Source organism: Pelodiscus sinensis, chromosome 3, assembly GCF_049634645.1.
Source record: "Pelodiscus sinensis isolate JC-2024 chromosome 3, ASM4963464v1, whole genome shotgun sequence".
NCBI lineage: Eukaryota > Metazoa > Chordata > Testudines > Trionychidae > Pelodiscus > Pelodiscus sinensis.
The window spans coordinates 151,716,121-151,734,842 of record NC_134713.1 but is presented as its reverse complement, the minus strand read 5'-3'; the positions used below and the strand labels follow the sequence as shown (position 1 = coordinate 151,734,842).

General features: G+C 43.7%; 1 long non-coding RNA gene across 1 annotated transcript; it reads left to right on the top strand.

The window, feature by feature from the left end:
- Positions 1-60: 60 nt before the first annotated feature.
- Positions 61-2,679, top strand: LOC142827667 (uncharacterized). Its single transcript, XR_012902374.1, has 2 exons — positions 61-94; positions 2,455-2,679. It is a non-coding gene; the product is annotated as an uncharacterized LOC142827667 (long non-coding RNA).
- Positions 2,680-18,722: the final 16,043 nt, after the last annotated feature.

The following is an 18,722-nucleotide window of genomic DNA, read 5'->3' as shown; positions in this document are numbered from 1 at the left end:
TGTGACCTTTGAGCCAACAACACGGAATCCATTATCATCACAATGGAAGAGCTGTGGGTTCGGCTGACTTGACAATGGGCCCAGGAAATCCCAAGTTAGTACTTAGTTTAAAAAAATGCACTTTTCTTTCTGCTTCTTGGGTATGGCTATTAATATACCCTCCTATAATTTGTAACATTAACATTGCTGAAGGTACAGAAAAGGACATTGAAATGAAGATGTCAAAACTGCTGACTTAGTTCAGTGTATGATAATATTGGCTACATATTGAAATGGTAGATATATAACAAGAGATCAAGATGAGGAAAGTCAAGGAACTCGGTGAAATGTATGATAAATTATCAGAGGATGTGAAACTCATTTAGGCAAATAATAGCTTTCCTTCACATTAAATGTTACCATGCCTTATTTTTTTAAAGATTCAGTATATGATTTAGATGGTTGGAAAAAAGATATTCTGAGTTTACTGAATGTTGCATACATATGTTTTAGCTCTGTAAATGTGATTAATTTAGATTGATCTACAGAATGTATTTTTTAAAATATTGATCTTATCAAGACTCTAATAAAACTCTGCAAGAGATGCACTTGCAAGACAGTTTAACAATACCAAATAATACAAATATTCTGCAGTAGACTATTAATCTTCTTAGACTAGATGTTTTGATAGGTGATGCTGGTCACCCCGAAAACAGGGGTTTAAGGACCTGAATAAAGAAATTATTTTAAATTTTTTTAAACAATTGCACTTGTAAACTGAGAAGGTTTTGCTTTGATCAGTGAATATTAGATACTATGGCTTGCATAGGAGAACTGATAAGAACAATTACATTATTTGTTATATAGTGTGAGTAATAATAGTGCAAATATTGGTAACTAGCAGCAATACTAATAATATATCACATAATACGTATCCAAAAAAGACCATAAAATTAAATCATGTGTGAGTTTTTAATTTCAAAATGTAAATACCAGTATTGTAAGTATATTAGGCAGATGTAGCCATCAAAAAAGTCACTTTAAAATAACCCAAGCAAAACATTTAAAAATAATTAAGGATCACAGGATCCTAGGAAAGGTAGCTATTCTGATGTTTCATAACTCATTTTGTCTAATTTAAAAGCAGTAAGCTTTCAGCAATTATTATTGATCAGAACATCTAAAATATAACAATACTGAAAGGGAAAAAAGGTACGTGTAGCATTTAATTTTCAGGAAAGGATTGTAAGGATTTCTTTTTATAGTTCACTGTCTGCACGTATAATTGAAAACAACATTCCTCTACTTCTGAAAGTTCTGAAGAAAACATTATGATTGAATACCATTTTAACAACTATTCTATGGTTCATCTTTGAGCTTTTAGTGTGGTTAGCTTTGGAGGCTAGGTACTCTCACCTCATCCTTTGTAAAACATAATTAAAAGATACAGATGTCCAAACACTAGCTTCTTCCTACCATGACTTTCTAGAAATCATAAGTAAAGCAACGTGCGATAACATCCACATGGTGAAAAAGCCACATGATGTTGTTTTGCTTGCATCTAAAATAGAAATTATTAGCTGAATCATTTGCTATGTTGTTACTTTCCCCTCAGTGAAAAATAAAATTAGCTAAATGGCTCTGTTAGATCTTTCCTGGATGTATTATACAGTCACATTTTATCTAGGAGGAATGAATTCTGTGTTCTCAAGTTAGTAGGCATTGTGTCAGTGTATGGATGTTAACTCTTTTTGCTTCGTATCTTTCAACATGCCACAGAAACAGCCAAACTAGAACATCTTTTTAAAAATCGTTATGTATGCAGTGTACATAACGAAACAATGAAATAAGTAGTGATGGGTAAATAACCATTTGAGCAGCTTAATTATAAATGGCTTTTGGATTTTATTTCTGCAAGACACATTATCATACAAAAGCAATAAATTACCCGAATAATAACTAAAAAAATGCTCTATTGTAAATTTTTATTGTGTCAAATCCTTATTTTTAATGATTTAAAAGATCATGTTTTAATTTTGTTGCTCATTCTCTGCATCAGTTGTCAGCTTAACGTGAGCCCACATCACTCTGTTTCTCTCGCACAAAGAGATACGTATCTTTCCAAATACTCTGAATGAGCAGAGATTATAAAGAAACTAACCAGGGTAAAGTTTGTGGATATAATAACATACTACAACCAAATTAATCATGAAATTTAAGATTCACTGTGTGAACAAAATAAAATGAAACCTCATTAGCAGGCTAACATAAAACACTATGTATAAATGATTTATTTAAAGTGACAGGAACCAAAAAATTATACAAGTAATCAAGAAAATCAAAACATCCATAAAATAGAATATTTGGACCAAAATGTATAGATAAAATTACTGTAAAGTGAGCTTTTTCATATATTTATACAAATGTTAGCAATGCATTTATTGTTCTGATGTAAAGTTTATTTTCATCCTTTAGAAATGTGAATAGCACACAGTATATTTTTAGAAAAAACTTTTTCTTGAAGAGCTGATTCCACACAGAAAACACCAGAAGATTCTTTATATCGAGAAGTAACAAATGGAAGGAAAAAAAGAACAGATCCAGACACACCAATTCCAGAGTTAGCAGAGATATAAGAGCTGATTTTTCTATATGAAAATCACATATAAAAGTACAAATTTAAGTAAAAAAGTTATCACAGACAGAGTGGTGCATATCTTTGGGTGTAAATGCAGCTCAGAAGTGAGTCTCAGTCTTCAGTAGCCAAAAATAAACAGGTTCTTGGCTGAAAGACATAAGTGCTATTGTGAAATTGATATCCCTCCTTGGCTTATTCCCAGACAATATGTTGCCTTTCTGGGGACTGATCAATGTGATTGATGTGATGTGTGAAATCCAGGAGGGAGCTCCCCTTTAATCAAACGCACTGTCCTCAATAGATAGGCAGCTGTGGACTAACGTGTTTTCCAGCTCACTCTCTCCCTACAGCTCCCCTTAGAAAATTCTGCAATCAAAGTAAGGGGAAAAGAGTAAAGCAAACTGCAGGATGGGACATCAGATGGCAGCAACTGAGCGGTGTATTTAGCCTTTTAAAAATAATGGACTATGGCTTCACTTGAAATGCTACAGTCATCTCAGGCTAAAATTTATTTCTGGGAGCAATGATGAAGTTGTTTTTCTCAGCATAAACAACAGTGCCACAGTGTTTAATTATCACTGTACCTCTTCTCCACCTTGTCCCCTCACTATTAATATTGATACTTTTTTGGCTTGCATGAAGATAGACTAACCAGCTAAGAATATCCTAAAAGGTTCTTGGACACTGCTTGTCTCTTTTAGACATGACACAATTATCTGTGTGAGGAATTTTAAGTACCAATTCTTCTAATTTTACATGTCATTGGCTTTTACTCCTATCGGTCTCCCCTGTGCTTGTACAACAGAAGGAATATCCTTTGTGTCCAACTACAGCTGTTTTTGTATTTCTTGACACACATTCTTTTTTAATCAGGCAGCAACTAAATTGTTAATACTTTTGTAATCTGCGGAATACATTAAATTGATTTAGCTTAAAAGATTAACATTACAGTATGATCTTTTTGAAAGGCTTACTCTCACCACTGTAAAGATTTCAGTGGTCCAAATCTCATTTGGTTAACCTTTCTACAATGTATTGCATTAGTGTAATACTTACGCATCATAGCTCGATGCCAGATTGCCAGCCAATTATGTCAGAGGCAATCCACTAACAAAGTACAGTCGGCCCTTCCCTGGAAAACCAGTGTGGTTTTTAAAGCTAGTCTAAGGCCACTATTTTCCTTCCAGAAATGCATCAAGCAAGATAACTTAATGATGGAATGTAAATGTGAACAACACTATCATCGCAATTACGGCATGTATTGGATTTATTGATGTATTTTTGAATGTGCCCATAAATATCGAAAATAAATGGCTGTAGTTCTAAGCTTTCCCATAGAATCATAGCATACTAGGATTGGAAGGGACCTCGAGGGGTCATCGAGTCCAGTCCCCTTCCCTCATGGTAGAACCAAATACCATCTAGACCATCTCTGATAGACATTTATCTAACCTACTCTTAAATATCTCCAGAGATGGAGATTCCAAAACCTCCCTGGGCAATTTATTCCAGTGTTTCACTACCCTGACAGTTAGGAACTTTTCTCTAATGTCCAACCTAAACCTCCCTTGCTGCAGTTTAAGCCCATTGCTTCTTCTTATATCCTCAGAGGCCAAGATGAACAAATTTTCTCCCTCGTCCTTATGAAACCCTTTTAGATACCTGAAAACTGCTATCATGTCCTCCCTCAATCTTCTCTTTTCTAAACTAAACAAACCCAATTCTTTCAGTCTTCCTTCATAGGTCATGTTCTCTAGACCTTTAATCATTCTTGTTGCTCTTCTCTGGACCCTCTCCAATTTCTTCACATCCTTCTTGAAATGCGGTGCCCAGAACTGGACACAATACTCCAACAGAGGCCAAACCAATGCAGAGTAGAGTGGAAGAATGACTTCTTGTGTCTTGCTCACAACACACCTGTTAATGCATTGCAGAATCATGTTTGCTTTTTTTGCAAAAGCATCACACTGCTGACTCATATTCAGCTTGTGGTCCACTATAACCCCTAGATCCCTTTCTGCTGTACTCCTTCCTAGACAGTTGCTTCCCATTCTGTATGTGTGAAACTGATTGTTCCTTACTAAGTGGAGCACTTTGCATTTGTCTTTATTAAACTTCATCCTGTTTACCTCAGACCATTTCTCCAATTTGTCCAGATAATTTTTAATTATGACCCTAACCTCCAGAGCAGTCGCAACCCCTCCCAGTTTGGTATCATCTGCAAACTTAATAAGCATAATTTCTATGCCAATATCTAAATCGTTGATGAAGATGTTGAACAGAGCCGGTCCCAAAACAGACCCCTGCGGAGCCCCACTTGTTATACCTTTCCAGCAGGATTGTGAACCATGAATAACTACTCTCTGAGTATGGCTATCCAGCCAGTTATGCACTTACCTTATAGTAGCCCCATCTAAGTTGTATTTGCCTAGTTTATTGATAAGAATATCATGCGAGACTGTATCAAACGCCTTATTAAAATCTAGGTATACCACATCCACCACTTCTCCTTTATCCACAAGACTAGTTATCCTATCAGTGAAAGCTGTCAGATTGTTTTGACATGATTTGTTCTTTACAAATCCATGCTGGCTGTTCCCTATCACCTTGCCACCTTCCAAGTGTTTACAGATGATTTCCTTAATTTCTTGCTCCATTATCTTCCCTGGCACAGAAGTTAAACTAACTGGTCTGGGTTGTTCCTATTTCCCTTTTTATCAATGGCCCTCAGAGCCACCCCAGTCCTCCCCATCGGGGGCTCGTGCCCCATTCCTCCCTCACCTCCTTCCACTTACCCCTCTCTAGCCCCCCTTCCTGATGTAAAAAATAAAGGACAAGTGTTCAAAAATAGAAACTCTCTTTATTTAACAAAACTGGGGGGGAGGGGGAAATTAACCTCTGGGGAGACTGGGAAAAGGAGGTGGGAGAGGGGAAGAGAGAGGGTGGGAGAGGGGATGGGGAAACCTGGGAGGAGGGAGCTGGAAGGGGGAAGCCAGGGGAAGAAAGAGGAGGGGAAGTACGCCATATCTTCAGTGCTGTGTACAGATGTGGTCTCCTCACCTCAAAAAAGATAATTTGGCCTTGGAAAGGGTTCAGAAAAGGGCAACTAAAATGGTTAGGGGTTTGGAACAGGTCCCATATGAAGAGAGGCTAAAGAGACTGGGACTTTTCAGCTTAGAAAAGAGGAGAATGGGGGGGGGGGATATGATAGAGGTCTATAAAAACATGAGTGGTGTGGAGAGGGTGAATAAAGAAAAGTTCTTCATTAGTTCCCATAATAGAAGGACTAAAGGACACCAAATGAAATGAATGGACAGCAGATTTAAAACTAATAAGTGAAAGTTCTTCTTCACATAGCACATAGTCAACCTGTGGAACTCCTTGCCACAGGAGGCTGTGAAGGCTAGAACTATAAGGGTATGTCTACACTACCCTCCTAATTTGAACTAGGAGGGTAATGTAGGCATACCGCACTTGCAAATGAGGCCCGGGATTTGAATTTCCCGGGCTTCATTTGCATAAGCCGGGCGCCACCATTTTTAAATCCCGGCTAGTTCGAACCCCGTGCCGCGCGGCTACACGCGGCACGGAGTAGCTAGTTCGGATTAGGCTTCCTAATCCATGGAATGAGGAGTACAGCTAGTTCGGATTAGGAAGCCTAATCCGAACTAGCTACTCCGTGCCGCGTGTAGCCGCGCGGCACGGGGTTCGAACTAGCCGGGATTTAAAAATGGCGGCGCCCAGTTTATGCAAATGAAGCCCGGGAAATTCAAATCCCGGGCTTCATTTGCAAGTGCGGTATGCATACATTACCCCGCTAGTTCGAACTAGCGGGGTAGTGTAGACATACCCTAACAGAGTTTAAAGAGAAGTTAGATAAATTCATGGAGGTTGGGTCCATGGAGTGCTATTAGCCAGGGGGTAGGAACAGTGTCCCTGGCCTCTGTTTGTGGAAGGCTGGAGATGGATGGCATGAGACAAATTGCTTGGTCATTGTCTTCGGTCCATCCCCTCCGGGGTACTTGGTGTTGGCTGCTGTCAGCAGACAGGCTACTGGGCTAGATGGACCTTTGGTCTGGCCCAGTACGGCCATTCTTATATTCTTATGTTCTAAGCTCAGGGCTCAGGGTTGGGGGTCTCACTGGACGAACTTGATTTTTATGCAAACCTGCTCCTGGGTTCGCATGTGGCCTTTGGTGGCCAGGCTGGCAGCTATCCAGCCCTAGACGGCCACATTCCTGTGTCTACTGTGGAGGTCGTGGACTTTGGAGGCCTCTCCCCAAACCTTGATGACGTCCATAATCTCCGCACTAGACCAGGAGGGCGCCCGCCTCTTGCATCCCCGGGCAGGCTCCTGGGAACCTCCAGCCTGGTCCTGGGAAGAGGCGGAGGGCTGGGTGGCAGCGGGTGGCTGGCTCACGCCGTGCCAGGTGCAGGGTCTGCTGGCTTGGTGCTGGCAAGCTTGCAACTGGCATGAGAACTGTAGCCAGACCGTGCCCCTTTAAGGGCTCTGGGGCCGGGAGGGGGGCAGAAGAGTTTCCCCGGTTTGGCCCAGAGTGGCAACCAGGGCAACCTGGGAAGGGCTAGCCTCCAACTAGTTCGAATTAAGTGGCTACACAGCCCTTAATTCAAACTACTTAATTCGAACTAGATGTTAGTCCTTGTAGAATGAGGTTTACCTAGTTCGAATTAAGCTCTCTGCTAGTTTGAATTAAATTCAAAGTAGCGGTTTGTATGTATAGCCACTATTAAAGTTAATTCGAACTAACAGCTGTTAGTTCGAATTCACTTTGTAGTGTAGACATACCCTAGGTTAGCCAGCCTGTGTCCAAATAGGGTCTTACCCCTCCTCGAAAGGTGAACACCATCTCTGCCTAGCAGTCCTTCCTGAAATAGCATCCCATGGTCAAGGAAGCCAAAGCCCTCCTGGAGACACCATCCTCGCAGCCAGGCATTCACCTCCGGGATGCACCTGTCTCTGCCCGGGCCCCTACCTTCGACAGGAAGGATTGAAGAGAATACCACCTGCGCTCCAAACTCCTTCACCCATACTCCCAGAGCCCTGTAGTCACTCTTGATCCGCTCAGTGTCTCACCTCGCAGTATCATTAGTGCCCACATGGATGAGTAGCATGGGGTAGTAGTCAGAGGACTGGATAATCCTCGACAATGCCTCCGTAACATCTCAGATACGGGCCCCCGGCAGACAGCATACCTCCCGAGATGAAATGTCAGGGCAACAGATGGGCATCTCCGTCCCCATCAGGAGAGAGTCTCCGACCACTACTACCCTATGTTTCCTATTCGCAGTGGTGGCAGCAGACCTTCCAGCCTTGGGGGTATGAGTCTTCTCCTCCGTTGTAGGGGGTGATTCCTTATCTCCTGTATAATGAAGAACATAACGGTTTCCTAGTACCACCGTGGGAGGGTTCAGAGCAGGGGCGGAGCAGTGCCTGCTGCCAGAAGTAACCAGCTGCCAGTGTCCACCCTGAGCCGTCTCCTGCTCCACCAATGGTGTGTCCGCAGTCCTGTGTACTGGGACAGCTACCTCAACTGTTTCCTCATGAACACTGTACAGTAATTGCTCGTGGATTTGGGTGCTCCTCAACCTAGCCACCTCCTCCTGTAACTCTCCCACCTGCTGCCTGAGAGATTCCACCAGCAGGCACCTTTCGCATTGGATGATCTCCCCAGCCTGGATATCAGTAAGTGGGAATTGCAATCCACAGTCCCTGCAAAACCACACCAGGATCTGGGTAGAGGTATCCATGCTCAGGCTCTCTGTCTGGCTACAGGCACAGGTGGAGGAGACAGAAGCAGTGCTGGCACAGGTGTTGTGGGTCTTCCTGAGCATCGTAGGCCTCCGTCTGTCAAACTCCCTCTTAAATGCCCCTGTCTGCAGCTCCTGTCCATTTTCGCTCTCCTGGTCGCACTGCCTCTGGCTTTTAAAGCCTGTTTGCCTAGGCCAGTCATGCAGGGGAAGGCTGACCAGATGCAATCAAGAGAGCAATATATGAATATAAAAGATCAAATCAGCATAGTGCCTACAGAACGGTAAGCATGTGAATAATTGAAATGAAGTCAGTGGCATTACTTTTCAGCTTTAAGTTGTGACTATATTTTAATGGAACAAGATCCGGGGGACAAATCTGATCTTCTGCACCATACCTAAGTATAGGGTTTTGGCAGCCAAAGGTTGGAGAAGGGTAACTCCCTCCCCTGGCTCAGCTGCTCTGCAGTCCCTGTTCCAGTATTATGACTGCTGTGCCTACAATCATATTACCTCATTCACCAGCTCGTCAGAGTGGGGGAAATCCTAAAGGATCCAAGTGGTGTTAGGTTTAGAGCCCCCAACTCCTTCCTGCTTCTGCCTGAGCATTGGTGGAGCTGGACTCCATTGCCTACATGGCATGTGCACCCCTGCCCAGGCTTCCAGTTTTCTATCTTTTCCTCCTGCGAAGCAGAAGTATGCTGGTTCCTCTGCATGGAAGGACCTTCTGTTGTTACAGAGCAAAAAAGTGGATTTGGCTCATACCATGCAGCATAATAGAATGTATGGCCTGATTCTGTCGTATTGAGGCAGCTCTTATTAGCTGAGTAGGCCACCAATTTCAGAACATAGCAATGTTGCACAATGCCTTAGGGTTACCAGGTGTCCGATTTTTAGACCAGAACACCTTATCAAAAAGGAATCTTGGTGGGTCTGCTCAGCACTGAAATCTGGGCTGTTAAATCTCCAGTTGATGGTGCTGCAGAGCTAGTCCCCACCTATACTGGAACCGCACTGCACCCGAAAGCAGCCAGCAGGTTGCTCCTAGACGGGAAAGGGTGGCCATGGGATTGTGTGCACTGGCTCCACCTCCAAGCCCTAGACAGGACAAGAAGAAAAATAATGTATCAAATTAAAGCTACAAGGAAATATAAGCAACTCAGGGTGTTACAATTAGTTCAGGACACCACTTCTCCAAGATTCAAATGCGCTAAAGTTGCATCAAAATGAAGAAGATAATTTCATGTGTACACACTAGAAAATTATGTACTTTGGATGTGAAGAAGATTTTCATCACTTCTATCCTATTTGGTGCTTTAAAAACTTCACCCGCGCTTTAATTTCAACACAATTGCATCTGGAAATTTTTGTTTTCCATCCAGCCTTCCCTGTTATCCGGCACAAGTACTCAGAGGTGACCTCAGAAAACAGATTTCCAAGCTCAGATTTCCAAGATTTGTTAATCTGAAGTAGCTCCATTATGATCTTTTTGGTATTGCTGATGGGTAGCATTTTACTCTTTGCTTTACATGTAGCAGCTTTTCTCTGTATCTTAATGTTTTTGATAGAAAGATCAAAGGACAGCGCTTTCTGAGGTTTTCCTTCATTGCAATATGCATGAGTTTCAGGTGATGTTCTGATGAAATTCCTGGCTTTTTGAATGCCAGCCGCAGGAGCGCCACACTAACTGTCGTTTTTAAGGTTCTATTCCACAGCACAAGTCCATTCAAACAACGAATGTGGTCCAGCAAAGTATTGTACAATCCACAGGTTTTAGCCCTGCCAACAGAGCCATATATAAAATTTCCCTTCTTTGCACCATCCACTGGGATCTTCATCATAGGGTATCATTCTGGTAGGCTGATTGACAGTAACTGTTAAGAAAGTAAAACTGTATTAAGAATCTGCAGTGTTGCTCTTACTCGCATGGCAGAAGACCATTGTCTAAATGCCAGAACAAAGTTATTTTGGCCAGGGAGAGGTAAACACTCAGCTGATAACCTGAGGTTTCAATGGAAATTAATCCAACCTAGAACTTTGCATAGATAGATTCATCCCATCTGCTTCAGAAGGACAGCTTTTGCTTTCTAAATCAGGTGGGGAGCCAAACCTGGATGGGAAAGCTCACTTCCTGGAAAAGAGCATTGTCTATTGGAAAAACTTAAAAAGCAACAAATAGTCTAGTAGCACCTTAAAGACTAATAAAACATGTAGCTGGTGTTATGAGCTTTCGTGGGCACAACCCATTTCTTCAGATGACCAGAGTGTTGGAAGTCCAGATCCAAGAATAAATAAGGGAACGGGGTGGGGGTGGGGTGGGGGGGACAGGGAAGAGAGAAGAGGGAAAATGGGGGGAAGGAAGAAAAAAAGAGACAGCGAGTAGATAAGCTTCAGAGGGATAGCCAAGTTAGTCTGTAACAGGAAAAACTTAAAAAACAACAAATAGACTTACTCGGCTACCCCTCTGAAGCTTTTTATTGTCTATTGGGCAAGAAAATTATTTTTGCAGCAATGATTTGCAGTCTATGAAAAAATTTATCTTTCATATTATGTAACATAGTAATATAATAAAAGGTATTACAAGGTAAATAAACATTTGAAATATGAATCACTTCAGTAAACCACATATGTAGAGTGAGCTGACAAAATACATTTTCAGTCGTGTATATTAATAATAATGCTTGTGGTAATGTTAATACTCATTCATTGAAAATGCTCTGAGTGAATATCCCATTAAATACAGTTTCAATAGCGTCACGCTAAGAGATTCTACACTCTGATACGAGTTGGGCCGCTTTGGCGTGTGCAGTAGATAATGTCTAAAGCACAAAGGCTGAACAATAGGTAGACTGCCAAATTCTTATTTGTCCTTCACATGAAGTCCATATTGACTGCTTCAAAAACTCTTTGTATGAGCCATTATTTTCAAATTGTTTCCCAACTTATACTGCAATTGAAAATTGGACAGCTCTTCAATTGCTCCTGCATTTCAATTGATTACCAATACAGTTTTTCAGAATTAAGAATATTGCTCCTATTCTTTTCCTTGGCATCATGTTGACTTTGTGTTGTGGTAATTTAAATATTGCTGTACAGTTTGTGTTGGACTCCACTGTTAAGCTAACATGTGGGAGAATCAATTAGATTTATTATCTCTCCTTCAAACCATACTGTAAGTGATAAGATAACCCCTATATATTTATTGCCAAGGACTTGCATGATTTTATGGTTTAGTACAACCTGGATATGTAATGTCAGATAGAACAATCAAAAAGTTTCTGCTCAGACAATCAAATTAACCACAGTGTGGAAAGTCTCAGAGAAGTAGTTGTATTAGTCTGTATAAGGGCATAAACTTTCGAGAGTAAAACCCACTTCTTGTTACCCATCAAAGCTTATTCCCTAATAAATCTGTTAGGCTGTGTCTACACTGCACCCCTTTTCCGGAAAAGGGATGCAGATTAGACCAGTCGGAATTGCAAATCCCCGGGGGATTTAAATATCCCCTGCGGCATTTGCATTTACATGGCTGCCGCTTTTTTCCGGCTTGGGGATAAGCCGGAGAAAAGCGCCAGTCTACATGCGAGTCTCTGGAAAATAAGCCCTTTTCCGGAGGATTTCTTATTCCTACTTGAAAGTAGGAATGTGGATGATCTGATGTTGCTAATTCAAAATAATTGGCCTCCAGAAGCCTCTCTCAGCTGTATTTCTGACCACTATGGCCACACCTGCCAGCTCCATTGCTCCCATTCTCCTGCGGAGCTTAAAACTACATGCTGCAGGAGAAGACCTTGTGTCACATGGCCAGTTTGCCAGCCCCATGCCACACAGCAGGATCCATGGGAGCCATAGTATATCCCAATGTTCTGTCAAAGCCTCCCATGGCTGCCAACACTCCTGCTGCTCCCTTACCTGCCACTGGCCAGGGATTCAGGGCCTGGGCTGGTGCGGAGATCCTAGACCTCATCATGGTCTGTGGGGAGGAGACCAGCCTCCAGGATCTCCACATCAGGAAAAGGAATGCAGATGTGTATGACTGGATCTCTGCCAGCCTGGCTGACAAAGGCCACAACCAGACCCTCGATCAGGTCCGCAGAAAGGTGAAGGAGCTCTGGTAGGCCTACCACAAGGCCAGAGAGCAAAATGGATGCTCCGGGGTGGCACCACAAACGTGCTGCTTCTTTGAGCAGCTGGATGCCATCCTGGGAGAGGGGGCCAGTCACCTCTCCCCCCTCCCTCCCCGTTGTCATGTAGTCTGGCCAGTACATGCCCGGTGTCAGCCTTCACTTGAGCAAGGTTGTGGATGAGGAGGAGGAAGAGGAGGCCAGCCAGGTGACCATTCCCATAAGCCAGGAGCTGCTTCTCACCCTGGAGCCAGTCTCCTCTCCCCCCCACCCCAAGATGTCTCCTAGGCTTCAGACTATCCCAGGGAAAGCACTTCAGGTGAGTTCTATACATTTTCCTATACCTACGCAGGGGCAGGCAGTGGGCTGTGAGGGTCTGGGAACTCCTTGCTTGGCCTACTTGGCCTGGGGGCTGCACAACAGCCCGTGCACATGGAGTGCAAGCCCCATGATGCTCTCACACAGGAACCCCTCAGTCCTTCTCACAAGGTTCCTGGAGAGGCCTGCCTTAATCTGGTCTCTGTGGTGTGACACCTTCCCACAACAAGCCACCACTAAGGAGGCTGGGGTCATGGAATCACACAGCAAGGCACAAGGTCATGCTCACACTCAGGCAGCATCCACTCCTGGTCAAGCGTGGTGATGCAGAGGAGACTGATCCTGTGCATGGGAACCTGCTGGGGGAGGAAGAGGAGGGGTCCCCAGTAGCAAGTGACCCCTGCTGGTTACACACACCTCCCCCAACACCTCTCCCTCAAGTGGGCAGAGATCGAAGTTCTTTCTCTATGAGACACCACTGGTGCCGGATCTGGTGTGTGTGGGACACAGTAGGCATCCAAGTCCCTTACACCTCTCCTCCCACCCACAAGTTCCTCTCCTGACCAGCCCTTCCCATCCCTGCTTGTCCCTGGGATGTGGGTGTAGTGATGCTCCCCTGAGATGTATGTGCCCCTGCTGGCAAGTGTGGTCACGTCACTCTCAGCCCCTCGCTCCTCCCACACTACTCCAGCTCCCTGCCCTGAATCCTGCATCTCCCACTCCCTCTCCCTGACTTCTGCACTCCCGCTGCCTGCCTTGAGCCCCCACACCTCCCAACCGCCTGTCTGACTCCTGCACTCTCCACATCCCCAACCTCTGCCTTGAGCTCCCCCACACCTCCCAGTCCTTCATCCTGAGGCCCCCACAATCTAGACCACACTTACATTTCTTACAGGTACTGTCCTATCACAACCCCTCCAAACCCCTGCCCTACCACCCTCCTTCCCAACGAGGGTTGTGGTATGACAGTACCTATAAGAAATGTAAGTTACTTTCACCCCCCACATGAGATTGGAATAGATAATTGCAATGGTCCCTCTTGGCCTTGAAATCTGTGAATTTATGACGTTAATGAAAGTCTTCCATTTACATTCCGCAGGAAGGAAGTGCCTTTTTCTGTTATTTAACAGAAATCGTTACTGAGGCTAGGAAATCCCCTTCAAGATACGCAGGATTTTAATACACCTGGACTGTATTCCAAGAGCTCCCAACATATTCTCCTCCCCATCTCAAAACTAAAAGCAAAACTCTTTTTTCCCCGTTTACACTCCTGCACATTTTGCATTTGTTCCCATTCAAGATATTTAGCTAGGGGGGACAGTGTTATGGAAAATGTGAGATAAAACAGATAGTATAGAGCATGATCCAGCTATTCTCGACTCAATGGAAACAATCCTATTCACTTTATTTGGAGGAAGGTTGGGTCTATAGTCCTTTTGATAGCTGCTCATAACTCTTCAGAATCAGATAGCATTGCTGACATTATTGACATCGGAAAAAATAAAAATCAAATTTGGAAATATCTCACTATGTAAAATACACTTCCACCTTCATTTGATCTTTTAAAAGAGGATTTCACTATGAAAAGTCAGTTTCATAGTGAGATACTTCAGTTTCTACTACCTTCCATCAAATGTGTTCTCTTACAATATATTCCAGCATTACAATTTCATAAGTCACTGAGACATAGTAGTTTGCTCTGAATAGAGCAGGCATTCATGTCCTAGATCTTAAATTGTACAGTGTCCATGTAGGAGTTACTGAGTACCCTATTTCTACTGAAACTGCTCCATTAGTTACAATAAAGTGGAGTATAATGTGTCAGCATATTGCTGAATCCCAGGGTACGTCTAAACTACATGCCTCCATCGATGGAGGCATGTAGATTTGTGTATTCGAAAAAGGGAAATGAAGCCGCGATTAAAATAATCGCGGCTTCATTTAAATTTACATGGCTGCCGCGCTGAGCCGACAAACAGCTGATCAGTTGTTTGTCCTCTCAGTGCGCCAGTCTGGACGCTCCCCTGCCGACATCAAAGCCCTGTGTCGGCAGCCCGGTAAACCTCATCCCACGAGGAATAACGGGGCTGCCGAGAAAGGGCTTTGATGTCAGCAGGGGAGCATCCAGACTAGCGCACTGAACAGACAAACAGCTGATCAGCTGTTTGTCGGCTCAGTGCGGCGGCCATGTAAATTTAAATGAAGACGCGATTATTTTAATCGCAGCTTCATTTCCCTTTGCCTATAACCCTAATCTACATGGCTCCGTCGATGGAGCCATGTAGTCGAGACACAGCCTAAGTGCTGAAGTCCTCCACATGAATTTGTGTGGCTCTCCCACTGACTTCAGTTTCTGGGATCGAGAAGTCCAACCCTGAACATTAACTTTAATAATTTTTATTGGGCATGTGTACATCCAACGATCCATATGGGTTTTATTTAGAATACTTCAAACATTTTCCACGAGCACATTTAATGGAGCCATTGGATGGAATGCAAGCACACTGTTCTTCTCCAAAGCTCAACTTACTCTTTTAATTAGGATAGTGATGAAAGCCTTACAAGTACTTAGTCAGATAGATTTCTGGTGTTCAGTAGAAAACAAATTCAATATTTTTAAAATTTAGTTTGTAAAAAAATTGCTATTAATTCAAAATATCCTCCAGAATACCGATGCTAAGGAAATACTATTTATGTAACATACTGTATAAATAACTTACATAACATATTTTACCATGTTAGTCTCTGAATAGTGTACATTAGGAATGTGTGTAGCCTATCTAATGTAAAACCATAGCTATTCATTTTAATACCTTCTCAGATTTCACAAGACCAGTTGGCTTTGAGTGGAGCAGAGTTTGAACAGAAGACTTCTAAGAGAACCCCAAAATGGTGAAAGAAATGGTGGTACTTTTCCTTCTGACTCACTTCTGAGTCAGCTACAACACCCCAGCATGGTGTCAGAATGACATTATGATGCTGGAAACACTGTTTCTTCAATGTAGACAAAAAATCAGTGTTCTGATGGTTTGTGATCATTAAAGAACTAGTTAGTCCTGCTATCCTGGCTACTATCTGGTAAATTATGTTTCCCAGAACAGTTTAAACTGGATGGCGTATCCTTCTTTACCACCTTTCCTAAATTGCCTACTGCCTGATGTATGACATTCTCTGTGTTCAGGTAACACAGGCTGCTCTTCTTCTGTGAGAGTGAAGTACAACAATTCTTGAACATACAGGCAACGTCTACACTGGCATGATTTTCCGGAAATGCTTTTAACGGAAAAGTTTTTTTTGCGGAAAAGCGTCCGTGGCCAATCTAGATGTGGTTTTCCTCAAAAAAGCCCCGATCGCCATTTTCGCGATCGGGGCTTTTTTGCGGAAAACAGTACTGTGCTGTCTACACTGACCCTTTTGCGCAAAAGTCTTTCGGAAAGAGACTTTTGCCCGAACGGGAGCAGCATAGTATTTCCGGAAAAGCACTGACAATCTTACATGAGATCGTCAGTGCTTTTCCAGAAATTCAAGCGGCCAGTGTAGACAGCTGGCAAGTTTTTCCGCAAAAGCAGATGATTTTGCGGAAATACTTGCCAGTCTAGACACAGCCACAGTGTCAAATTTCTCTCCCCCTATATAGTCCCCAGTGAGTCCTCTTCACACACCTATTGCAATAAGGGCCATTTAGGAAAACCTTTGGCTCACAGCATGATCCAAAGTTTCCATTGAAATCAGTGAACATAGCCCAACTGATTTCATGTGGGGGTGAACCAAGTGTTCCGTACATCTAAGCCCGTGGTCCCCAACACGGTGCCCGTGGGCGCCATGGTGCCTGCGGGGGCACTTGCATGCGCCCGCCCGGTGCTCGGGGCTGGCCTGGCCCCGGGCACATGGCACGGTGCTTGCGGGGAGCGTCGGCCCCGGGTGCGCGGCGCTTGCAGGGGGGAGAGGGAAGCCCCAGCCCTGGGCGCGCGGCGCTTGCAGGGGGGAGGGGGAAGCCCCGGCCCCGGCCCCAGGCACACGGCGCTTGCAGGGGGGAGGGGGAAGCGCCGGCCCCGGGCGCGCGGCGCTTGCAGGGTGCTTGCGGGGGGGGGGCACCGGCCCTGGGCGCGTGGCTATGGGGGGGCCCCCGGCCCCGGGCAAGCGGCAATGGGGGGGCCCCGGGCAAGCGGCTATGGGGGGGCCGCCCCCAGGCGCGCAAGTGTCCCTGCCCCCTGGCGCCCGGCGGGTGAACGGCCACGCCCCCTGGCGCCTGGCGGGCGAACGGCCATGCCCCCTGGCGCCCGACAACCTCAAAAGGTTGGGGACCACTGAACTAAGCAACTATGTACATTCCTCCATCTCATTCCCTAAATTGTCTGAGCTCTCAACAGGAGAAAACCTTACAAGGGGCTATGCAAAGCACAATACATTAGCCCCAAAATTCTGCTTTTTCAGTACAATGTGATCCTGTTGCCAAAAGTGATGATGACAATGATGTCCCCATTTTTATAAGTTGCTTCGTGATGCAGACAGCTATTTAAATGTTAAAAATGATAGTTTATGGGAACTCATCCAGTTTATTTTATATTACAATAAACAACTATTTTAAAAGTAAGAAAGCATTTAAAATTTTCATGGACAGCTATAACAGTTTTTATGTAGTTTTATTTTGAAAGACTAATGCTTATATTAAAAGGTATAGATTTTCAGCTGGTGGAATGGATATCTCAAATAAGTAAAACGTATCATGATTGTAACAACATTTCACTTTTTAAACTTTCTAAGTAGATAACAATGTGCATTGGCAGTGATAACTGTTAAAATGTATTTTGTCATATATGAAACCAAGACATCATTACTTGCCACTGTGCTTTCAATACACCCACTGTGACAGCAGGAGCATACTACTTCTGTTCTGTTCACCATTTTATAGACCCTGCAGTCCCAGCATACTACAGAAGTGATGCAGTGGCTCAGGGCTCTTTCAGCCAGTGGGTCCTTGTCAAAGGCAACTGTCCCCTTTAAGGAAAGATGGACCCATCCCACATTGTTTCTAACCAGGTGCCTCCCAGATAGGGCTGAAGAACTAGGAATCAAGTGATTGTCTGAAGAGTACCAGAACCTAGATCCACAAAAGTATTTAGGTGCCTAAGTCCCACTGAAATTTTGCCTGCCTGGTGAGAAATTCAAGGAGCATATAGGCTCCTGCAGGAATCTTTAGGTCAAGGTAAGGGCTGGAGGGGCTGAGAGAAATAGGGGGAGCCTCTGTGAACTGAAGCCTGTGTTGAGCAGAGGGACTACTTTATTTTGCCCCCATAGTAGGGAGCTGGGGAGGTTGTGGCATAACTTCATCCTTCCTGGACTGGAAAAGAGATCCCACCAGCCACAGCCCTGCACTGCAGTACTGCAGCCCCCCACATCTTGGTCCTGACTTGAGAAGTGGACTGTGCCTCCTCAGTACACACACCCAATTCACCAACATAAAGCCAGTGTGATGCACATCTGTCTACAATTCTCAACGTGTTAAACAGGACTTTACTTCAGCAATCCCATTAACTATAATTTGCTCAGGTAAAACCCTACTATATTCTTGGAAGCTTTCTCCTCTAATATCTAACACTGAAATGTTTACTATAGTCCCATAGTGCCTTAAGTTGTTTAAAGTAATAGTCCCTTATTTGTTCATCTGATGTCTTGTTAAAAATGTTTTAATCAATTTGTTCAGTTGAAAAAGCAAAAAGAAGAGTTGTTTCATCAGAAAATGAGCTATGAGTTTGTACATCATCTCTACAGTTAGTAGTATTTAAACACAGATTTCTCCAAAGGTCTAAATGTATTTTGATATTTTAAAGTGTTGCACTGTGATTTTTAGATTACCCCTTCTTATTTCTCTGGATGCAAATTGGCTTACATAG